This window comes from Pelobates fuscus, chromosome 12 (genome assembly GCF_036172605.1).
Source record: "Pelobates fuscus isolate aPelFus1 chromosome 12, aPelFus1.pri, whole genome shotgun sequence".
NCBI classification, from domain to species: Eukaryota; Metazoa; Chordata; class Amphibia; order Anura; family Pelobatidae; genus Pelobates; species Pelobates fuscus.
In genome coordinates this window covers 112,702,346-112,727,232 of record NC_086328.1, presented here as the reverse complement: position 1 = coordinate 112,727,232, position 24,887 = coordinate 112,702,346, and positions in this window count along the sequence as shown.

The window sequence follows — 24,887 nt, the reverse complement described above, 5'->3', positions numbered from 1 at the left end:
GTAAACCTACTTGTGAATGCTGATATGGTCACTGGAGAACTCTGATACTGACGAGCACCAACTGTTACTACAGTGATTGTGTAATTAGTCCCAGATGTGAGGTTCTGAAGGTTGACATTTAATGGGTTTACTGTCACAGTCCAAGAGGATGAAGAATTGCTGTAATTTATATTGAAAGTCTTTGTCACATTGGTCATATTTACTGGTTCTCCCCAGGACAACGAAACTGTGTTTGTTTCGATATTTGTAAAGCTTAAGGACACTGGAGGGGTTGGATCTACGAAAAAACAACAACAAAATAATTTGTTAAAGAAATCCGTATTTCATTATTCTGAAAATAATCCAATGATATCTTAATACAAGTTAAGCTAAAAAGTTTACTAGGACTCAGTTTGTATGATTTGCACATAAAGATATAGCTCTGTCCCAATGATCCCATCATACTCACATGTTGCCTCTATCACTGGAGCTGCTGACTGGTTACAGTTACTACTAATTGTCTGTATAGTGATGGAGTAGTTTCTGCCTGGCAGTAAGTCTGTGAAATCCACTTGTGTAGAATTAGTTGTGATTGTTCTATTGACTTCTCCACTCAGAGTCACTGTGTAATTATCCACTTTTTCTGCTGGTATTGTCCAGTTCACACTGAGCGAATTAGTAGTATTGTTATTAGTTACTGTGATATTCTGAGCCAGATCCGGAACTGAAAGAAAGCAGATATCATTTAATATAAGGTTCGTACATTTCTGTTTAGATAAAATTAATTCTGCTTTCTAGTATATAAAACAAAAAGAAAGATTATTTTAGGTAAATTCTATGGGATTATTCTCTAAACACCATATTGTTATGACCCGGAATCAGAATTGTGAAATGTAGAATAAAGTAGCCAAGCCGTGACTGTAACGGACTTCGAGAATTTATTCGTCGCTGAGTTTTTCTTAGCAGGTTAGTAAAAGGAATTTCTTTATACGTATGCATTTTGATATATCTCTATGTTTATAATTAAAGTTTAAGAATTAGCTTTTACTAAAAAGAAACAAGACTCTATAAAAGCAACAATAGACCCTTTTTTAATTTCACCATTGAATATTAGTAACTTTTTTGTTTTTTAAATCCAGTGCCTTAAACGAGCATCACCTGCATATTACATTTTAAGACACACATTATTAAATACACATTTCAAATGACCTTGTAATGACTAATAATAGTCAGACTCTGTATTGTAATGTGTCTTTATGTCGATTCCCTTTAATACCAGTTTACACTCACCTGTGCAGGTTGTATATGAGGCAGATTGACTTTCCGTGACATTATCAGCCGCTCGTGTAAATACCGTGAATGTATATGTTACTCCGGGTGTCAGATCAGTTACATTGAGTTGATTTGATGCCGTTGTTTGATTTATCACTACAGATGAAGTGTTTTCTATTTGTACTCTGTAGGTGTAATCACTTCTATACTCATCAGGTTTATTCCAAATCAGGAAAACAGATACAGTAGTCGTTCCATTATTTCCAATCTGTTTCACTGGCATCGGTTCTAGAGTTAGAAAATAAAACATGATCTGGTTCATTCTGTAGATTGCAATGTTCTCTCAAGGAATTATTGTCATTAGATGTATTATTAACAAAATGAATTAGTCAATACGTATCTAAAAAAAAAACAACTGAAATAAACTTTATTATTGCAGAAATTCACCCCATAAAACAAATTTGTGATTTCTCGAAACTGCAGCTGTAAACATACAAACAATGTATAGATATATATATTTTTTTATTATTAATCTGGGAATTGCAGTGTGATAAAAACATAAGGGGAGATTTATCAAGTCAATAGCAGTGCTTTTCTACGACAAAGTGCTATATACAGAGCACAGAGAGGGAATGGGTCAAATGGAGGGGTTTGGGGGGAATGGAACACATGGAGGGGCTTTGGGGGAGGCTGAGATACATGGAGGGGCTTTTGGCGTGATGAGACACATGGAGGGGCTTTGGTGGAATATTAGACACTTAGGTGGGAAAATGAGACACACGGAGGGGCTGCGGGGGAAATGAGACACATGGAGGGGCTGAGACAATGAATAAGACACACGGAGGGGCTGCATGGGAAATGAGATGCATGGAGGGGCTGGGGGAAATGAGACTCACGGAGCGGCTGAGACAATGAATAAGACACGTGGAGGGGCTGGGGGACGTAATGAGACACCTGAAGTAGATGGGGGTGAATAAAACACATAGAGGAACTTTGGGGCAGAAGATATGAGACACATGGTGATTCTGTAGAGAGGGAAAGTGACACATGGAGGGGCTGGGGTGAGATTGAGACACATGGGGGCTCCAGGGCATATTTTACACTGGGGCCCAGAGGTTTTTAGTTATGCCTCTGGCTGTAAACCTACTTGTGAATGCTGATATGGTCACTGGAGAACTCTGATACTGACGAGCACCAACTGTTACTACAGTGATTGTGTAATTAGTCCCAGATGTGAGGTTCTGAAGGTTGACATTTAATGGGTTTACTGTCACAGTCCAAGAGGATGAAGAATTGCTGTAATTTATATTGAAAGTCTTTGTCACATTGGTCATATTTACTGGTTCTCCCCAGGACAACGAAACTGTGTTTGTTTCGATATTTGTAAAGCTTAAGGACACTGGAGGGGTTGGATCTACGAAAAAACAACAACAAAATAATTTGTTAAAGAAATCCGTATTTCATTATTCTGAAAATAATCCAATGATATCTTAATACAAGTTAAGCTAAAAAGTTTACTAGGACTCAGTTTGTATGATTTGCACATAAAGATATAGCTCTGTCCCAATGATCCCATCATACTCACATGTTGCCTCTATCACTGGAGCTGCTGACTGGTTACAGTTACTACTAATTGTCTGTATAGTGATGGAGTAGTTTCTGCCTGGCAGTAAGTCTGTGAAATCCACTTGTGTAGAATTAGTTGTGATTGTTCTATTGACTTCTCCACTCAGAGTCACTGTGTAATTATCCACTTTTTCTGCTGGTATTGTCCAGTTCACACTGAGCGAATTAGTAGTATTGTTATTAGTTACTGTGATATTCTGAGCCAGATCCGGAACTGAAAGAAAGCAGATATCATTTAATATAAGGTTCGTACATTTCTGTTTAGATAAAATTAATTCTGCTTTCTAGTATATAAAACAAAAAGAAAGATTATTTTAGGTAAATTCTATGGGATTATTCTCTAAACACCATATTGTTATGACCCGGAATCAGAATTGTGAAATGTAGAATAAAGTAGCCAAGCCGTGACTGTAACGGACTTCGAGAATTTATTCGTCGCTGAGTTTTTCTTAGCAGGTTAGTAAAAGGAATTTCTTTATACGTATGCATTTTGATATATCTCTATGTTTATAATTAAAGTTTAAGAATTAGCTTTTACTAAAAAGAAACAAGACTCTATAAAAGCAACAATAGACCCTTTTTTAATTTCACCATTGAATATTAGTAACTTTTTTGTTTTTTAAATCCAGTGCCTTAAACGAGCATCACCTGCATATTACATTTTAAGACACACATTATTAAATACACATTTCAAATGACCTTGTAATGACTAATAATAGTCAGACTCTGTATTGTAATGTGTCTTTATGTCGATTCCCTTTAATACCAGTTTACACTCACCTGTGCAGGTTGTATATGAGGCAGATTGACTTTCCGTGACATTATCAGCCGCTCGTGTAAATACCGTGAATGTATATGTTACTCCGGGTGTCAGATCAGTTACATTGAGTTGATTTGATGCCGTTGTTTGATTTATCACTACAGATGAAGTGTTTTCTATTTGTACTCTGTAGGTGTAATCACTTCTATACTCATCAGGTTTATTCCAAATCAGGAAAACAGATACAGTAGTCGTTCCATTATTTCCAATCTGTTTCACTGGCATCGGTTCTAGAGTTAGAAAATAAAACATGATCTGGTTCATTCTGTAGATTGCAATGTTCTCTCAAGGAATTATTGTCATTAGATGTATTATTAACAAAATGAATTAGTCAATACGTATCTAAAAAAAAAACAACTGAAATAAACTTTATTATTGCAGAAATTCACCCCATAAAACAAATTTGTGATTTCTCGAAACTGCAGCTGTAAACATACAAACAATGTATAGATATATATATTTTTTTATTATTAATCTGGGAATTGCAGTGTGATAAAAACATAAGGGGAGATTTATCAAGTCAATAGCAGTGCTTTTCTACGACAAAGTGCTATATACAGAGCACAGAGAGGGAATGGGTCAAATGGAGGGGTTTGGGGGGAATGGAACACATGGAGGGGCTTTGGGGGAGGCTGAGATACATGGAGGGGCTTTTGGCGTGATGAGACACATGGAGGGGCTTTGGTGGAATATTAGACACTTAGGTGGGAAAATGAGACACACGGAGGGGCTGCGGGGGAAATGAGACACATGGAGGGGCTGAGACAATGAATAAGACACACGGAGGGGCTGCATGGGAAATGAGACGCATGGAGGGGCTGGGGGAAATGAGACTCACGGAGCGGCTGAGACAATGAATAAGACACGTGGAGGGGCTGGGGGACGTAATGAGACACCTGAAGTAGATGGTAGTGAATAAAACACATAGAGGAACTTTGGGGCAGAAGATATGAGACACATGGTGATTCTGTAGAGAGGGAAAGTGACACATGGAGGGGCTGGGGTGAGATTGAGACACATGGGGGCTCCAGGGCATATTTTACACTGGGGCCCAGAGGTTTTTAGTTATGCCTCTGGCTGTAAACCTACTTGTGAATGCTGATATGGTCACTGGAGAACTCTGATACTGACGAGCACCAACTGTTACTACAGTGATTGTGTAATTAGTCCCAGATGTGAGGTTCTGAATGTTGACATTTAATGGGTTTACTGTCACAGTCCAAGAGGATGAAGAATTGCTGTAATTTATATTGAAAGTCTTTGTCACATTGGTCATATTTACTGGTTCTCCCCAGGACAACGAAACTGTGTTTGTTTCGATATTTGTAAAGCTTAAGGACACTGGAGGGGTTGGATCTACGAAAAAACAACAACAAAATAATTTGTTAAAGAAATCCGTATTTCATTATTCTGAAAATAATCCAATGATATCTTAATACAAGTTAAGCTAAAAAGTTTACTAGGACTCAGTTTGTATGATTTGCACATAAAGATATAGCTCTGTCCCAATGATCCCATCATACTCACATGTTGCCTCTATCACTGGAACTGCTGACTGGTTACAGTTACTACTAATTGTCTGTATAGTGATGGAGTAGTTTCTGCCTGGCAGTAAGTCTGTGAAATCCACTTGTGTAGAATTAGTTGTGATTGTTCTATTGACTTCTCCACTCAGAGTCACTGTGTAATTATCCACTTTTTCTGCTGGTATTGTCCAGTTCACACTGAGCGAATTAGTAGTATTGTTATTAGTTACTGTGATATTCTGAGCCAGATCCGGAACTGAAAGAAAGCAGATATCATTTAATATAAGGTTCGTACATTTCTGTTTAGATAAAATTAATTCTGCTTTCTAGTAAATAAAACAAAAAGAAAGATTATTTTAGGTAAATTCTATGGGATTATTCTCTAAACACCATATTGTTATGACCCGGAATCAGAATTGTGAAATGTAGAATAAAGTAGCCAAGCCGTGACTGTAACGGACTTCGAGAATTTATTCGTCGCTGAGTTTTTCTTAGCAGGTTAGTAAAAGGAATTTCTTTATACGTATGCATTTTGATATATCTCTATGTTTATAATTAAAGTTTAAGAATTAGCTTTTACTAAAAAGAAACAAGACTCTATAAAAGCAACAATAGACCCTTTTTTAATTTCACCATTGAATATTAGTAACTTTTTTGTTTTTTAAATCCAGTGCCTTAAACGAGCATCACCTGCATATTACATTTTAAGACACACATTATTAAATACACATTTCAAATGACCTTGTAATGACTAATAATAGTCAGACTCTGTATTGTAATGTGTCTTTATGTCGATTCCCTTTAATACCAGTTTACACTCACCTGTGCAGGTTGTATATGAGGCAGATTGACTTTCCGTGACATTATCAGCCGCTCGTGTAAATACCGTGAATGTATATGTTACTCCGGGTGTCAGATCAGTTACATTGAGTTGATTTGATGCCGTTGTTTGATTTATCACTACAGATGAAGTGTTTTCTATTTGTACTCTGTAGGTGTAATCACTTCTATACTCATCAGGTTTATTCCAAATCAGGAAAACAGATACAGTAGTCGTTCCATTATTTCCAATCTGTTTCACTGGCATCGGTTCTAGAGTTAGAAAATAAAACATGATCTGGTTCATTCTGTAGATTGCAAGGTTCTCTCAAGGAATTATTGTCATTAGATGTATTATTAACAAAATGAATTAGTCAATACGTATCTAAAAAAAAAACAACTGAAATAAACTTTATTATTGCAGAAATTCACCCCATAAAACAAATTTGTGATTTCTCGAAACTGCAGCTGTAAACATACAAACAATATATAGATATATATATTTTTTTATTATTAATCTGGGAATTGCAGTGTGATAAAAACATAAGGGGAGATTTATCAAGTCAATAGCAGTGCTTTTCTACGACAAAGTGCTATATACAGAGCACAGAGAGGGAATGGGTCAAATGGAGGGGTTTGGGGGGAATGGAACACATGGAGGGGCTTTGGGGGAGGCTGAGATACATGGAGGGGCTTTTGGCGTGATGAGACACATGGAGGGGCTTTGGTGGAATATTAGACACTTAGGTGGGAAAATGAGACACACGGAGGGGCTGCGGGGGAAATGAGACACATGGAGGGGCTGAGACAATGAATAAGACACACGGAGGGGCTGCATGGGAAATGAGATGCATGGAGGGGCTGGGGGAAATGAGACTCACGGAGCGGCTGAGACAATGAATAAGACACGTGGAGGGGCTGGGGGACGTAATGAGACACCTGAAGTAGATGGGGGTGAATAAAACACATAGAGGAACTTTGGGGCAGAAGATATGAGACACATGGTGATTCTGTAGAGAGGGAAAGTGACACATGGAGGGGCTGGGGTGAGATTGAGACACATGGGGGCTCCAAGGCATATTTTACACTGGGGCCCAGAGGTTTTTAGTTATGCCTCTGGCTGTAAACCTACTTGTGAATGCTGATATGGTCACTGGAGAACTCTGATACTGACGAGCACCAACTGTTACTACAGTGATTGTGTAATTAGTCCCAGATGTGAGGTTCTGAAGGTTGACATTTAATGGGTTTACTGTCACAGTCCAAGAGGATGAAGAATTGCTGTAATTTATATTGAAAGTCTTTGTCACATTGGTCATATTTACTGGTTCTCCCCAGGACAACGAAACTGTGTTTGTTTCGATATTTGTAAAGCTTAAGGACACTGGAGGGGTTGGATCTACGAAAAAACAACAAAAAAATAATTTGTTAAAGAAATCCGTATTTCATTATTCTGAAAATAATCCAATGATATCTTAATACAAGTTAAGCTAAAAAGTTTACTAGGACTCAGTTTGTATGATTTGCACATAAAGATATAGCTCTGTCCCAATGATCCCATCATACTCACATGTTGCCTCTATCACTGGAGCTGCTGACTGGTTACAGTTACTACTAATTGTCTGTATAGTGATGGAGTAGTTTCTGCCTGGCAGTAAGTCTGTGAAATCCACTTGTGTAGAATTAGTTGTGATTGTTCTATTGACTTCTCCACTCAGAGTCACTGTGTAATTATCCACTTTTTCTGCTGGTATTGTCCAGTTCACACTGAGCGAATTAGTAGTATTGTTATTAGTTACTGTGATATTCTGAGCCAGATCCGGAACTGAAAGAAAGCAGATATCATTTAATATAAGGTTCGTACATTTCTGTTTAGATAAAATTAATTCTGCTTTCTAGTATATAAAACAAAAAGAAAGATTATTTTAGGTAAATTCTATGGGATTATTCTCTAAACACCATATTGTTATGACCCGGAATCAGAATTGTGAAATGTAGAATAAAGTAGCCAAGCCGTGACTGTAACGGACTTCGAGAATTTATTCGTCGCTGAGTTTTTCTTAGCAGGTTAGTAAAAGGAATTTCTTTATACGTATGCATTTTGATATATCTCTATGTTTATAATTAAAGTTTAAGAATTAGCTTTTACTAAAAAGAAACAAGACTCTATAAAAGCAACAATAGACCCTTTTTTAATTTCACCATTGAATATTAGTAACTTTTTTGTTTTTTAAATCCAGTGCCTTAAACGAGCATCACCTGCATATTACATTTTAAGACACACATTATTAAATACACATTTCAAATGACCTTGTAATGACTAATAATAGTCAGACTCTGTATTGTAATGTGTCTTTATGTCGATTCCCTTTAATACCAGTTTACACTCACCTGTGCAGGTTGTATATGAGGCAGATTGACTTTCCGTGACATTATCAGCCGCTCGTGTAAATACCGTGAATGTATATGTTACTCCGGGTGTCAGATCAGTTACATTGAGTTGATTTGATGCCGTTGTTTGATTTATCACTACAGATGAAGTGTTTTCTATTTGTACTCTGTAGGTGTAATCACTTCTATACTCATCAGGTTTATTCCAAATCAGGAAAACAGATACAGTAGTCGTTCCATTATTTCCAATCTGTTTCACTGGCATCGGTTCTAGAGTTAGAAAATAAAACATGATCTGGTTCATTCTGTAGATTGCAATGTTCTCTCAAGGAATTATTGTCATTAGATGTATTATTAACAAAATGAATTAGTCAATACGTATCTAAAAAAAAACCAACTGAAATAAACTTTATTATTGCAGAAATTCACCCCATAAAACAAATTTGTGATTTCTCGAAACTGCAGCTGTAAACATACAAACAATATATAGATATATATATTTTTTTATTATTAATCTGGGAATTGCAGTGTGATAAAAACATAAGGGGAGATTTATCAAGTCAATAGCAGTGCTTTTCTACGACAAAGTGCTATATACAGAGCACAGAGAGGGAATGGGTCAAATGGAGGGGTTTGGGGGGAATGGAACACATGGAGGGGCTTTGGGGGAGGCTGAGATACATGGAGGGGCTTTTGGCGTGATGAGACACATGGAGGGGCTTTGGTGGAATATTAGACACTTAGGTGGGAAAATGAGACACACGGAGGGGCTGCGGGGGAAATGAGACACATGGAGGGGCTGAGACAATGAATAAGACACACGGAGGGGCTGCATGGGAAATGAGATGCATGGAGGGGCTGGGGGAAATGAGACTCACGGAGCGGCTGAGACAATGAATAAGACACGTGGAGGGGCTGGGGGACGTAATGAGACACCTGAAGTAGATGGGGGTGAATAAAACACATAGAGGAACTTTGGGGCAGAAGATATGAGACACATGGTGATTCTGTAGAGAGGGAAAGTGACACATGGAGGGGCTGGGGTGAGATTGAGACACATGGGGGCTCCAAGGCATATTTTACACTGGGGCCCAGAGGTTTTTAGTTATGCCTCTGGCTGTAAACCTACTTGTGAATGCTGATATGGTCACTGGAGAACTCTGATACTGACGAGCACCAACTGTTACTACAGTGATTGTGTAATTAGTCCCAGATGTGAGGTTCTGAAGGTTGACATTTAATGGGTTTACTGTCACAGTCCAAGAGGATGAAGAATTGCTGTAATTTATATTGAAAGTCTTTGTCACATTGGTCATATTTACTGGTTCTCCCCAGGACAACGAAACTGTGTTTGTTTCGATATTTGTAAAGCTTAAGGACACTGGAGGGGTTGGATCTACGAAAAAACAACAACAAAATAATTTGTTAAAGAAATCCGTATTTCATTATTCTGAAAATAATCCAATGATATCTTAATACAAGTTAAGCTAAAAAGTTTACTAGGACTCAGTTTGTATGATTTGCACATAAAGATATAGCTCTGTCCCAATGATCCCATCATACTCACATGTTGCCTCTATCACTGGAGCTGCTGACTGGTTACAGTTACTACTAATTGTCTGTATAGTGATGGAGTAGTTTCTGCCTGGCAGTAAGTCTGTGAAATCCACTTGTGTAGAATTAGTTGTGATTGTTCTATTGACTTCTCCACTCAGAGTCACTGTGTAATTATCCACTTTTTCTGCTGGTATTGTCCAGTTCACACTGAGCGAATTAGTAGTATTGTTATTAGTTACTGTGATATTCTGAGCCAGATCCGGAACTGAAAGAAAGCAGATATCATTTAATATAAGGTTCGTACATTTCTGTTTAGATAAAATTAATTCTGCTTTCTAGTAAATAAAACAAAAAGAAAGATTATTTTAGGTAAATTCTATGGGATTATTCTCTAAACACCATATTGTTATGACCCGGAATCAGAATTGTGAAATGTAGAATAAAGTAGCCAAGCCGTGACTGTAACGGACTTCGAGAATTTATTTGTCGCTGAGTTTTTCTTAGCAGGTTAGTAAAAGGAATTTCTTTATACGTATGCATTTTGATATATCTCTATGTTTATAATTAAAGTTTAAGAATTAGCTTTTACTAAAAAGAAACAAGACTCTATAAAAGCAACAATAGACCCTTTTTTAATTTCACCATTGAATATTAGTAACTTTTTTGTTTTTTAAATCCACTGCCTTAAACGAGCATCACCTGCATATTACATTTTAAGACACACATTATTAAATACACATTTCAAATGACCTTGTAATGACTAATAATAGTCAGACTCTGTATTGTAATGTGTCTTTATGTCGATTCCCTTTAATACCAGTTTACACTCACCTGTGCAGGTTGTATATGAGGCAGATTGACTTTCCGTGACATTATCAGCCGCTCGTGTAAATACCGTGAATGTATATGTTACTCCGGGTGTCAGATCAGTTACATTGAGTTGATTTGATGCCGTTGTTTGATTTATCACTACAGATGAAGTGTTTTCTATTTGTACTCTGTAGGTGTAATCACTTCTATACTCATCAGGTTTATTCCAAATCAGGAAAACAGATACAGTAGTCGTTCCATTATTTCCAATCTGTTTCACTGGCATCGGTTCTAGAGTTAGAAAATAAAACATGATCTGGTTCATTCTGTAGATTGCAAGGTTCTCTCAAGGAATTATTGTCATTAGATGTATTATTAACAAAATGAATTAGTCAATACGTATCTAAAAAAAAAACAACTGAAATAAACTTTATTATTGCAGAAATTCACCCCATAAAACAAATTTGTGATTTCTCGAAACTGCAGCTGTAAACATACAAACAATGTATAGATATATATTTTTTTTTATTATTAATCTGGGAATTGCAGTGTGATAAAAACATAAGGGGAGATTTATCAAGTCAATAGCAGTGCTTTTCTACGACAAAGTGCTATATACAGAGCACAGAGAGGGAATGGGTCAAATGGAGGGGTTTGGGGGGAATGGAACACATGGAGGGGCTTTGGGGGAGGCTGAGATACATGGAGGGGCTTTTGGCGTGATGAGACACATGGAGGGGCTTTGGTGGAATATTAGACACTTAGGTGGGAAAATGAGACACACGGAGGGGCTGCGGGGGAAATGAGACACATGGAGGGGCTGAGACAATGAATAAGACACACGGAGGGGCTGCATGGGAAATGAGATGCATGGAGGGGCTGGGGGAAATGAGACTCACGGAGCGGCTGAGACAATGAATAAGACACGTGGAGGGGCTGGGGGACGTAATGAGACACCTGAAGTAGATGGGGGTGAATAAAACACATAGAGGAACTTTGGGGCAGAAGATATGAGACACATGGTGATTCTGTAGAGAGGGAAAGTGACACATGGAGGGGCTGGGGTGAGATTGAGACACATGGGGGCTCCAGGGCATATTTTACACTGGGGCCCAGAGGTTTTTAGTTATGCCTCTGGCTGTAAACCTACTTGTGAATGCTGATATGGTCACTGGAGAACTCTGATACTGACGAGCACCAACTGTTACTACAGTGATTGTGTAATTAGTCCCAGATGTGAGGTTCTGAAGGTTGACATTTAATGGGTTTACTGTCACAGTCCAAGAGGATGAAGAATTGCTGTAATTTATATTGAAAGTCTTTGTCACATTGGTCATATTTACTGGTTCTCCCCAGGACAACGAAACTGTGTTTGTTTCGATATTTGTAAAGCTTAAGGACACTGGAGGGGTTGGATCTACGAAAAAACAACAACAAAATAATTTGTTAAAGAAATCCGTATTTCATTATTCTGAAAATAATCCAATGATATCTTAATACAAGTTAAGCTAAAAAGTTTACTAGGACTCAGTTTGTATGATTTGCACATAAAGATATAGCTCTGTCCCAATGATCCCATCATACTCACATGTTGCCTCTATCACTGGAGCTGCTGACTGGTTACAGTTACTACTAATTGTCTGTATAGTGATGGAGTAGTTTCTGCCTGGCAGTAAGTCTGTGAAATCCACTTGTGTAGAATTAGTTGTGATTGTTCTATTGACTTCTCCACTCAGAGTCACTGTGTAATTATCCACTTTTTCTGCTGGTATTGTCCAGTTCACACTGAGCGAATTAGTAGTATTGTTATTAGTTACTGTGATATTCTGAGCCAGATCCGGAACTGAAAGAAAGCAGATATCATTTAATATAAGGTTCGTACATTTCTGTTTAGATAAAATTAATTCTGCTTTCTAGTATATAAAACAAAAAGAAAGATTATTTTAGGTAAATTCTATGGGATTATTCTCTAAACACCATATTGTTATGACCCGGAATCAGAATTGTGAAATGTAGAATAAAGTAGCCAAGCCGTGACTGTAACGGACTTCGAGAATTTATTCGTCGCTGAGTTTTTCTTAGCAGGTTAGTAAAAGGAATTTCTTTATACGTATGCATTTTGATATATCTCTATGTTTATAATTAAAGTTTAAGAATTAGCTTTTACTAAAAAGAAACAAGACTCTATAAAAGCAACAATAGACCCTTTTTTAATTTCACCATTGAATATTAGTAACTTTTTTGTTTTTTAAATCCAGTGCCTTAAACGAGCATCACCTGCATATTACATTTTAAGACACACATTATTAAATACACATTTCAAATGACCTTGTAATGACTAATAATAGTCAGACTCTGTATTGTAATGTGTCTTTATGTCGATTCCCTTTAATACCAGTTTACACTCACCTGTGCAGGTTGTATATGAGGCAGATTGACTTTCCGTGACATTATCAGCCGCTCGTGTAAATACCGTGAATGTATATGTTACTCCGGGTGTCAGATCAGTTACATTGAGTTGATTTGATGCCGTTGTTTGATTTATCACTACAGATGAAGTGTTTTCTATTTGTACTCTGTAGGTGTAATCACTTCTATACTCATCAGGTTTATTCCAAATCAGGAAAACAGATACAGTAGTCGTTCCATTATTTCCAATCTGTTTCACTGGCATCGGTTCTAGAGTTAGAAAATAAAACATGATCTGGTTCATTCTGTAGATTGCAAGGTTCTCTCAAGGAATTATTGTCATTAGATGTATTATTAACAAAATGAATTAGTCAATACGTATCTAAAAAAAAAACAACTGAAATAAACTTTATTATTGCAGAAATTCACCCCATAAAACAAATTTGTGATTTCTCGAAACTGCAGCTGTAAACATACAAACAATATATAGATATATATATTTTTTTATTATTAATCTGGAAATTGCAGTGTGATAAAAACATAAGGGGAGATTTATCAAGTCAATAGCAGTGCTTTTCTACGACAAAGTGCTATATACAGAGCACAGAGAGGGAATGGGTCAAATGGAGGGGTTTGGGGGGAATGGAACACATGGAGGGGCTTTGGGGGAGGCTGAGATACATGGAGGGGCTTTTGGCGTGATGAGACACATGGAGGGGCTTTGGTGGAATATTAGACACTTAGGTGGGAAAATGAGACACACGGAGGGGCTGCGGGGGAAATGAGACACATGGAGGGGCTGAGACAATGAATAAGACACACGGAGGGGCTGCATGGGAAATGAGATGCATGGAGGGGCTGGGGGAAATGAGACTCACGGAGCGGCTGAGACAATGAATAAGACACGTGGAGGGGCTGGGGGACGTAATGAGACACCTGAAGTAGATGGGGGTGAATAAAACACATAGAGGAACTTTGGGGCAGAAGATATGAGACACATGGTGATTCTGTAGAGAGGGAAAGTGACACATGGAGGGGCTGGGGTGAGATTGAGACACATGGGGGCTCCAAGGCATATTTTACACTGGGGCCCAGAGGTTTTTAGTTATGCTTCTGGCTGTAAACCTACTTGTGAATGCTGATATGGTCACTGGAGAACTCTGATACTGACGAGCACCAACTGTTACTACAGTGATTGTGTAATTAGTCCCAGATGTGAGGTTCTGAAGGTTGACATTTAATGGGTTTACTGTCACAGTCCAAGAGGATGAAGAATTGCTGTAATTTATATTGAAAGTCTTTGTCACATTGGTCATATTTACTGGTTCTCCCCAGGACAACGAAACTGTGTTTGTTTCGATATTTGTAAAGCTTAAGGACACTGGAGGGGTTGGATCTACGAAAAAACAACAACAAAATAATTTGTTAAAGAAATCCGTATTTCATTATTCTGAAAATAATCCAATGATATCTTAATACAAGTTAAGCTAAAAAGTTTACTAGGACTCAGTTTGTATGATTTGCACATAAAGATATAGCTCTGTCCCAATGATCCCATCATACTCACATGTTGCCTCTATCACTGGAGCTGCTGACTGGTTACAGTTACTACTAATTGTCTGTATAGTGATGGAGTAGTTTCTGCCTGGCAGTAAGTCTGTGAAATCCACTTGTGTAGAATTAGTTGTGATTGTTCTATTGACTTCTCCACTCAGAGTCACTGTGTAATTATCCACTTTTTCTGCTGGTATTTTCCAGTTCACACTGAGCGAATTAGTAGTATTGTTATTAGTTACTGTGATATTCTGAGCCAGATCCGGAACTGAAAGAAAGCAGATATCATTTAATATAAGGTTCGTACATTTCTGTTTAGATAAAATTAATTCTGCTTTCTAGTAAATAAAACAAAAAGAAAGATTATTTTAGGTAAATTCTATGGGATTATTCTCTAAACACCATATTGTTATGACCCGGAATCAGAATTGTGAAATGTAGAATAAAGTAGCCAAGCCGTGACTGTAACGGACTTCGAGAATTTATTTGTCGCTGAGTTTTTCTTAGCAGGTTAGTAAAAGGAATTTCTTTATACGTATGCATTTTGATATATCTCTATGTTTATAATTAAAGTTTAAGAATTAGCTTTTACTAAAAGGAAACAAGACTCTATAAAAGCAACAATAGACCCTTTTTTAATTTCACCATTGAATATTAGTAACTTTTTTGTTTTTTAAATCCACTGCCTTAAACGAGCATCACCTGCATATTACATTTTAAGACACACATTATTAAATACACATTTCAAATGACCTTGTAATGACTAATAATAGTCAGACTCTGTATTGTAATGTGTCTTTATGTCGATTCCCTTTAATACCAGTTTACACTCACCTGTGCAGGTTGTATATGAGGCAGATTGACTTTCCGTGATATTATCAGCCGCTCGTGTAAATACCGTGAATGTATATGTTACTCCGGGTGTCAGATCAGTTACATTGAGTTGATTTGATGCCGTTGTTTGATTTATCACTACAGATGAAGTGTTTTCTATTTGTACTCTGTAGGTGTAATCACTTCTATACTCATCAGGTTTATTCCAAATCAGGAAAACAGATACAGTAGTCGTTCCATTATTTCCAATCTGTTTCACTGGCATCGGTTCTAGAGTTAGAAAATAAAACATGATCTGGTTCATTCTGTAGATTGCAATGTTCTCTCAAGGAATTATTGTCATTAGATGTATTATTAACAAAATGAATTAGTCAATACGTATCTAAAAAAAAAACAACTGAAATAAACTTTATTATTGCAGAAATTCACCCCATAAAACAAATTTGTGATTTCTCGAAACTGCAGCTGTAAACATACAAACAATGTATAGATATATATATTTTTTTATTATTAATCTGGGAATTGCAGTGTGATAAAAACATAAGGGGAGATTTATCAAGTCAATAGCAGTGCTTTTCTACGACAAAGTGCTATATACAGAGCACAGAGAGGGAATGGGTCAAATGGAGGGGTTTGGGGGGAATGGAACACATGGAGGGGCTTTGGGGGAGGCTGAGATACATGGAGGGGCTTTTGGCGTGATGAGACACATGGAGGGGCTTTGGTGGAATATTAGACACTTAGGTGGGAAAATGAGACACACGGAGGGGCTGCGGGGGAAATGAGACACATGGAGGGGCTGAGACAATGAATAAGACACACGGAGGGGCTGCATGGGAAATGAGATGCATGGAGGGGCTGGGGGAAATGAGACTCACGGAGCGGCTGAGACAATGAATAAGACACGTGGAGGGGCTGGGGGACGTAATGAGACACCTGAAGTAGATGGGGGTGAATAAAACACATAGAGGAACTTTGGGGCAGAAGATATGAGACACATGGTGATTCTGTAGAGAGGGAAAGTGACACATGGAGGGGCTGGGGTGAGATTGAGACACATGGGGGCTCCAGGGCATATTTTACACTGGGGCCCAGAGGTTTTTAGTTATGCCTCTGGCTGTAAACCTACTTGTGAATGCTGATATGGTCACTGGAGAACTCTGATACTGACGAGCACCAACTGTTACTACAGTGATTGTGTAATTAGTCCCAGATGTGAGGTTCTGAAGGTTGACATTTAATGGGTTTACTGTCACAGTCCAAGAGGATGAAGAATTGCTGTAATTTATATTGAAAGTCTTTGTCACATTGGTCATATTTACTGGTTCTCCCCAGGACAACGAAACTGTGTTTGTTTCGATATTTGTAAAGCTTAAGGACACTGGAGGGGTTGGATCTACGAAAAAACAACAACAAAATAATTTGTTAAAGAAATCCGTATTTCATTATTCTGAAAATAATCCAATGATATCTTAATACAAGTTAAGCTAAAAAGTTTACTAGGACTCAGTTTGTATGATTTGCACATAAAGATATAGCTCTGTCCCAATGATCCCATCATACTCACATGTTGCCTCTATCACTGGAGCTGCTGACTGGTTACAGTTACTACTAATTGTCTGTATAGTGATGGAGTAGTTTCTGCCTGGCAGTAAGTCTGTGAAATCCACTTGTGTAGAATTAGTTGTGATTGTTCTATTGACTTCTCCACTCAGAGTCACTGTGTAATTATCCACTTTTTCTGCTGGTATTGTCCAGTTCACACTGAGCGAATTAGTAGTATTGTTATTAGTTACTGTGATATTCTGAGCCAGATCCGGAACTGAAAGAAAGCAGATATCATTTAATATAAGGTTCGTACATTTCTGTTTAGATAAAATTAATTCTGCTTTCTAGTAAATAAAACAAAAAGAAAGATTATTTTAGGTAAATTCTATGGGATTATTCTCTAAACACCATATTGTTATGACCCGGAATCAGAATTGTGAAATGTAGAATAAAGTAGCCAAGCCGTGACTGTAACGGACTTCGAGAATTTATTCGTCGCTGAGTTTTTCTTAGCAGGTTAGTAAAAGGAATTTCTTTATACGTATGCATTTTGATATATCTCTATGTTTATAATTAAAGTTTAAGAATTAGCTTTTACTAAAAAGAAACAAGACTCTATAAAAGCAACAATAGACCCTTTTTTAATTTCACCATTGAATATTAGTAACTTTTTTGTTTTTTAAATCCAGTGCCTTAAACGAGCATCACCTGCATATTACATTTTAAGACACACATTATTAAATACACATTTCAAATGACCTGGTAATGACTAATAATAGTCAGACTCTGTATTGTAATGTGTCTTTATGTCGATTCCCTTTAATACCAGTTTACACTCACCTGTGCAGGTTGTATATGAGGCAGATTGACTTTCCGTGACATTATCAGCCGCTCGTGTAAATACCGTGAATGTATATGTTACTCCGGGTGTCAGATCAGTTACATTGAGTTGATTTGATGCCGTTGTTTGATTTATCACTACAGATGAAGTGTTTTCTATTTGTACTCTGTAGGTGTAATCACTTCTATACTCATCAGGTTTATTCCAAATCAGGAAAACAGATACAGTAGTCGTTCCATTATTTCCAATCTGTTTCACTGGCATCGGTTCTAGAGTTAGAAAATAAAACATGATCTGGTTCATTCTGTAGATTGCAATGTTCTCTCAAGGAATTATTGTCATTAGATGTATTATTAACAAAATGAATTAGTCAATACGTATCTAAAAAAAAAAAAACTGAAATAAACTTTATTATTGCAGAAATTCACCCCATAAAACAAATTTGTGATTTCTCGAAACTGCAGCTGTAAACATACAAACAATATATAGATATATATATTTTTTTATTATTAATCTGGGAATTGCAGTGTGATAAAAACATAAGGGGAGATTTATCAAGTCAATAGCAGTGCTTTTCTACGACAAAGTGCTATATACAGAGCACAGAGAGGGAATGGGTCAAATGGAGGGGTTTGGGGGGAATAAAACACATGGAGGGGCTTTGGGGGAGGCTGAGATACATGGAGGGGCTTTTGGCGTGATGAGACACATGGAGGGGCTTTGGTGGAATATTAGACACTTAGGTGGGAAAATGAGACACACGGAGGGGCTGCGGGGGAAATGAGACACATGGAGGGGCTGAGACAATGAATAAGACACACGGAGGGGCTGCATGGGAAATGAGATGCATGGAGGGGCTGGGGGAAATGAGACTCACGGAGCGGCTGAGACAATGAATAAGACACGTGGAGGGGCTGGGGGACGTAATGAGACACCTGAAGTAGATGGGGGTGAATAAAACACATAGAGGAACTTTGGGGCAGAAGATATGAGACACATGGTGATTCTGTAGAGAGGGAAAGTGACACATGGAGGGGCTGGGGTGAGATTGAGACACATGGGGGCTCTAAGGCATATTTTACACTGGGGCCCAGAGGTTTTTAGTTATGCCTCTGGCTGTAAACCTACTTGTGAATGCTGATATGGTCACTGGAGAACTCTGATACTGACGAGCACCAACTGTTACTACAGTGATTGTGTAATTAGTCCCAGATGTGAGGTTCTGAAGGTTGACATTTAATGGGTTTACTGTCACAGTCCAAGAGGATGAAGAATTGCTGTAATTTATATTGAAAGTCTTTGTCACATTGGTCATATTTACTGGTTCTCCCCAGGACAACGAAACTGTGTTTGTTTCGATATTTGTAAAGCTTAAGGACACTGGAGGGGTTGGATCTACGAAAAAACAACAACAAAATAATTTGTTAAAGAAATCCGTATTTCATTATTCTGAAAATAATCCAATGATATCTTAATACAAGTTAAGCTAAAAAGTTTACTAGGACTCAGTTTGTATGATTTGCACATAAAGATATAGCTCTGTCCCAATGATCCCATCATACTCACATGTTGCCTCTATCACTGGAGCTGCTGACTGGTTACAGTTACTACTAATTGTCTGTATAGTGATGGAGTAGTTTCTGCCTGGCAGTAAGTCTGTGAAATCCACTTGTGTAGAATTAGTTGTGATTGTTCTATTGACTTCTCCACTCAGAGTCACTGTGTAATTATCCACTTTTTCTGCTGGTATTGTCCAGTTCACACTGAGCGAATTAGTAGTATTGTTATTAGTTACTGTGATATTCTGAGCCAGATCCGGAACTGAAAGAAAGCAGATATCATTTAATATAAGGTTCGTACATTTCTGTTTAGATAAAATTAATTCTGCTTTCTAGTAAATAAAACAAAAAGAAAGATTATTTTAGGTAAATTCTATGGGATTATTCTCTAAACACCATATTGTTATGACCCGGAATCAGAATTGTGAAATGTAGAATAAAGTAGCCAAGCCGTGACTGTAACGGACTTCGAGAATTTATTCGTCGCTGAGTTTTTCTTAGCAGGTTAGTAAAAGGAATTTCTTTATACGTATGCATTTTGATATATCTCTATGTTTATAATTAAAGTTTAAGAATTAGCTTTTACTAAAAAGAAACAAGACTCTATAAAAGCAACAATAGACCCTTTTTTAATTTCACCATTGAATATTAGTAACTTTTTTGTTTTTTAAATCCAGTGCCTTAAACGAGCATCACCTGCATATTACATTTTAAGACACACATTATTAAATACACATTTCAAATGACCTTGTAATGACTAATAATAGTCAGACTCTGTATTGTAATGTGTCTTTATGTCGATTCCCTTTAATACCAGTTTACACTCACCTGTGCAGGTTGTATATGAGGCAGATTGACTTTCCGTGACATTATCAGCCGCTCGTGTAAATACCGTGAATGTATATGTTACTCCGGGTGTCAGATCAGTTACATTGAGTTGATTTGATGCCGTTGTTTGATTTATCACTACAGATGAAGTGTTTTCTATTTGTACTCTGTAGGTGTAATCACTTCTATACTCATCAGGTTTATTCCAAATCAGGAAAACAGATACAGTAGTCGTTCCATTATTTCCAATCTGTTTCACTGGCATCGGTTCTAGAGTTAGAAAATAAAACATGATCTGGTTCATTCTGTAGATTGCAATGTTCTCTCAAGGAATTATTGTCATTAGATGTATTATTAACAAAATGAATTAGTCAATACGTATCTAAAAAAAAAACAACTGAAATAAACTTTATTATTGCAGAAATTCACCCCATAAAACAAATTTGTGATTTCTCGAAACTGCAGCTGTAAACATACAAACAATGTATAGATATATATATTTTTTTATTATTAATCTGGGAATTGCAGTGTGATAAAAACATAAGGGGAGATTTATCAAGTCAATAGCAGTGCTTTTCTACGACAAAGTGCTATATACAGAGCACAGAGAGGGAATGGGTCAAATGGAGGGGTTTGGGGGGAATGGAACACATGGAGGGGCTTTGGGGGAGGCTGAGATACATGGAGGGGCTTTTGGCGTGATGAGACACATGGAGGGGCTTTGGTGGAATATTAGACACTTAGGTGGGAAAATGAGACACACGGAGGGGCTGCGGGGGAAATGAGACACATGGAGGGGCTGAGACAATGAATAAGACACACGGAGGGGCTGCATGGGAAATGAGATGCATGGAGGGGCTGGGGGAAATGAGACTCATGGAGCGGCTGAGACAATGAATAAGACACGTGGAGGGGCTGGGGGACGTAATGAGACACCTGAAGTAGATGGGGGTGAATAAAACACATAGAGGAACTTTGGGGCAGAAGATATGAGACACATGGTGATTCTGTAGAGAGGGAAAGTGACACATGGAGGGGCTGGGGTGAGATTGAGACACATGGGGGCTCCAGGGCATATTTTACACTGGGGCCCAGAGGTTTTTAGTTATGCCTCTGGCTGTAAACCTACTTGTGAATGCTGATATGGTCACTGGAGAACTCTGATACTGACGAGCACCAACTGTTACTACAGTGATTGTGTAATTAGTCCCAGATGTGAGGTTCTGAATGTTGACATTTAATGGGTTTACTGTCACAGTCCAAGAGGATGAAGAATTGCTGTAATTTATATTGAAAGTCTTTGTCACATTGGTCATATTTACTGGTTCTCCCCAGGACAACGAAACTGTGTTTGTTTCGATATTTGTAAAGCTTAAGGACACTGGAGGGGTTGGATCTACGAAAAAACAACAACAAAATAATTTGTTAAAGAAATCCGTATTTCATTATTCTGAAAATAATCCAATGATATCGTAATACAAGTTAAGCTAAAAAGTTTACTAGGACTCAGTTTGTATGATTTGCACATAAAGATATAGCTCTGTCCCAATGATCCCATCATACTCACATGTTGCCTCTATCACTGGAGCTGCAGACTGGTTACAGTTACTACTAATTGTCTGTATAGTGATGGAGTAGTTTCTGCCTGGCAGTAAGTCTGTGAAATCCACTTGTGTAGAATTAGTTGTGATTGTTCTATTGACTTCTCCACTCAGAGTCACTGTGTAATTATCCACTTTTTCTGCTGGTATTGTCCAGTTCACACTGAGCGAATTAGTAGTATTGTTATTAGTTACTGTGATATTCTGAGCCAGATCCGGAACTGAAAGAAAGCAGATATCATTTAATATAAGGTTCGTACATTTCTGTTTAGATAAAATTAATTCTGCTTTCTAGTAAATAAAACAAAAAGAAAGATTATTTTAGGTAAATTCTATGGGATTATTCTCTAAACACCATATTGTTATGACCCGGAATCAGAATTGTGAAATGTAGAATAAAGTAGCCAAGCCGTGACTGTAACGGACTTCGAGAATTTATTCGTCGCTGAGTTTTTCTTAGCAGGTTAGTAAAAGGAATTTCTTTATACGTATGCATTTTGATATATCTCTATGTTTATAATTAAAGTTTAAGAATTAGCTTTTACTAAAAAGAAACAAGACTCTATAAAAGCAACAATAGACCCTTTTTTAATTTCACCATTGAATATTAGTAACTTTTTTGTTTTTTAAATCCAGTGCCTTAAACGAGCATCACCTGCATATTACATTTTAAGACACACATTATTAAATACACATTTCAAATGACCTTGTAATGACTAATAATAGTCAGACTCTGTATTGTAATGTGTCTTTATGTCGATTCCCTTTAATACCAGTTTACACTCACCTGTGCAGGTTGTATATGAGGCAGATTGACTTTCCGTGACATTATCAGCCGCTCGTGTAAATACCGTGAATGTATATGTTACTCCGGGTGTCAGATCAGTTACATTGAGTTGATTTGATGCCGTTGTTTGATTTATCACTACAGATGAAGTGTTTTCTATTTGTACTCTGTAGGTGTAATCACTTCTATACTCATCAGGTTTATTCCAAATCAGGAAAACAGATACAGTAGTCGTTCCATTATTTCCAATCTGTTTCACTGGCATCGGTTCTAGAGTTAGAAAATAAAACATGATCTGGTTCATTCTGTAGATTGCAATGTTCTCTCAAGGAATTATTGTCATTAGATGTATTATTAACAAAATGAATTAGTCAATACGTATCTAAATAAAAAACAACTGAAATAAACTTTATTATTGCAGAAATTCACCTCATAAAACAAATTTGTGATTTCTCGAAACTGCAGCTGTAAACATACAAACAATATATAGATATATATATTTTTTTATTATTAATCTGGGAATTGCAGTGTGATAAAAACATAAGGGGAGATTTATCAAGTCAATAGCAGTGCTTTTCTACGACAAAGTGCTATATACAGAGCACAGAGAGGGAATGGGTCAAATGGAGGGGTTTGGGGGGAATGGAACACATGGAGGGGCTTTGGGGGAGGCTGAGATACATGGAGGGGCTTTTGGCGTGATGAGACACATGGAGGGGCTTTGGTGGAATATTAGACACTTAGGTGGGAAAATGAGACACACGGAGGGGCTGCGGGGGAAATGAGACACATGGAGGGGCTGAGACAATGAATAAGACACACGGAGGGGCTGCATGGGAAATGAGATGCATGGAGGGGCTGGGGGAAATGAGACTCACGGAGCGGCTGAGACAATGAATAAGACACGTGGAGGGGCTGGGGGACGTAATGAGACACCTGAAGTAGATGGGGGTGAATAAAACACATAGAGGAACTTTGGGGCAGAAGATATGAGACACATGGTGATTCTGTAGAGAGGGAAAGTGACACATGGAGGGGCTGGGGTGAGATTGAGACACATGGGGGCACCAAGGCATATTTTACACTGGGGCCCAGAGGTTTTTAGTTATGCCTCTGGCTGTAAACCTACTTGTGAATGCTGATATGGTCACTGGAGAACTCTGATACTGACGAGCACCAACTGTTACTACAGTGATTGTGTAATTAGTCCCAGATGTGAGGTTCTGAAGGTTGACATTTAATGGGTTTACTGTCACAGTCCAAGAGGATGAAGAATTGCTGTAATTTATATTGAAAGTCTTTGTCACATTGGTCATATTTACTGGTTCTCCCCAGGACAACGAAACTGTGTTTGTTTCGATATTTGTAAAGCTTAAGGACACTGGAGGGGTTGGATCTACGAAAAAACAACAACAAAATAATTTGTTAAAGAAATCCGTATTTCATTATTCTGAAAATAATCCAATGATATCTTAATACAAGTTAAGCTAAAAAGTTTACTAGGACTCAGTTTGTATGATTTGCACATAAAGATATAGCTCTGTCCCAATGATCCCATCATACTCACATGTTGCCTCTATCACTGGAGCTGCTGACTGGTTACAGTTACTACTAATTGTCTGTATAGTGATGGAGTAGTTTCTGCCTGGCAGTAAGTCTGTGAAATCCACTTGTGTAGAATTAGTTGTGATTGTTCTATTGACTTCTCCACTCAGAGTCACTGTGTAATTATCCACTTTTTCTGCTGGTATTGTCCAGTTCACACTGAGCGAATTAGTAGTATTGTTATTAGTTACTGTGATATTCTGAGCCATATCCGGAACTGAAAGAAAGCAGATATCATTTAATATAAGGTTCGTACATTTCTGTTTAGATAAAATTAATTCTGCTTTCTAGTATATAAAACAAAAAGAAAGATTATTTCTGGTAAATTCTATGGGATTATTCTCTAAACACCATATTGTTATGACCCGGAATCAGAATTGTGAAATGTAGAATAAAGTAGCCAAGCCGTGACTGTAACGGACTTCGAGAATTTATTCGTCGCTGAGTTTTTCTTAGCAGGTTAGTAAAAGGAATTTCTTTATACGTATGCATTTTGATATATCTCTATGTTTATAATTAAA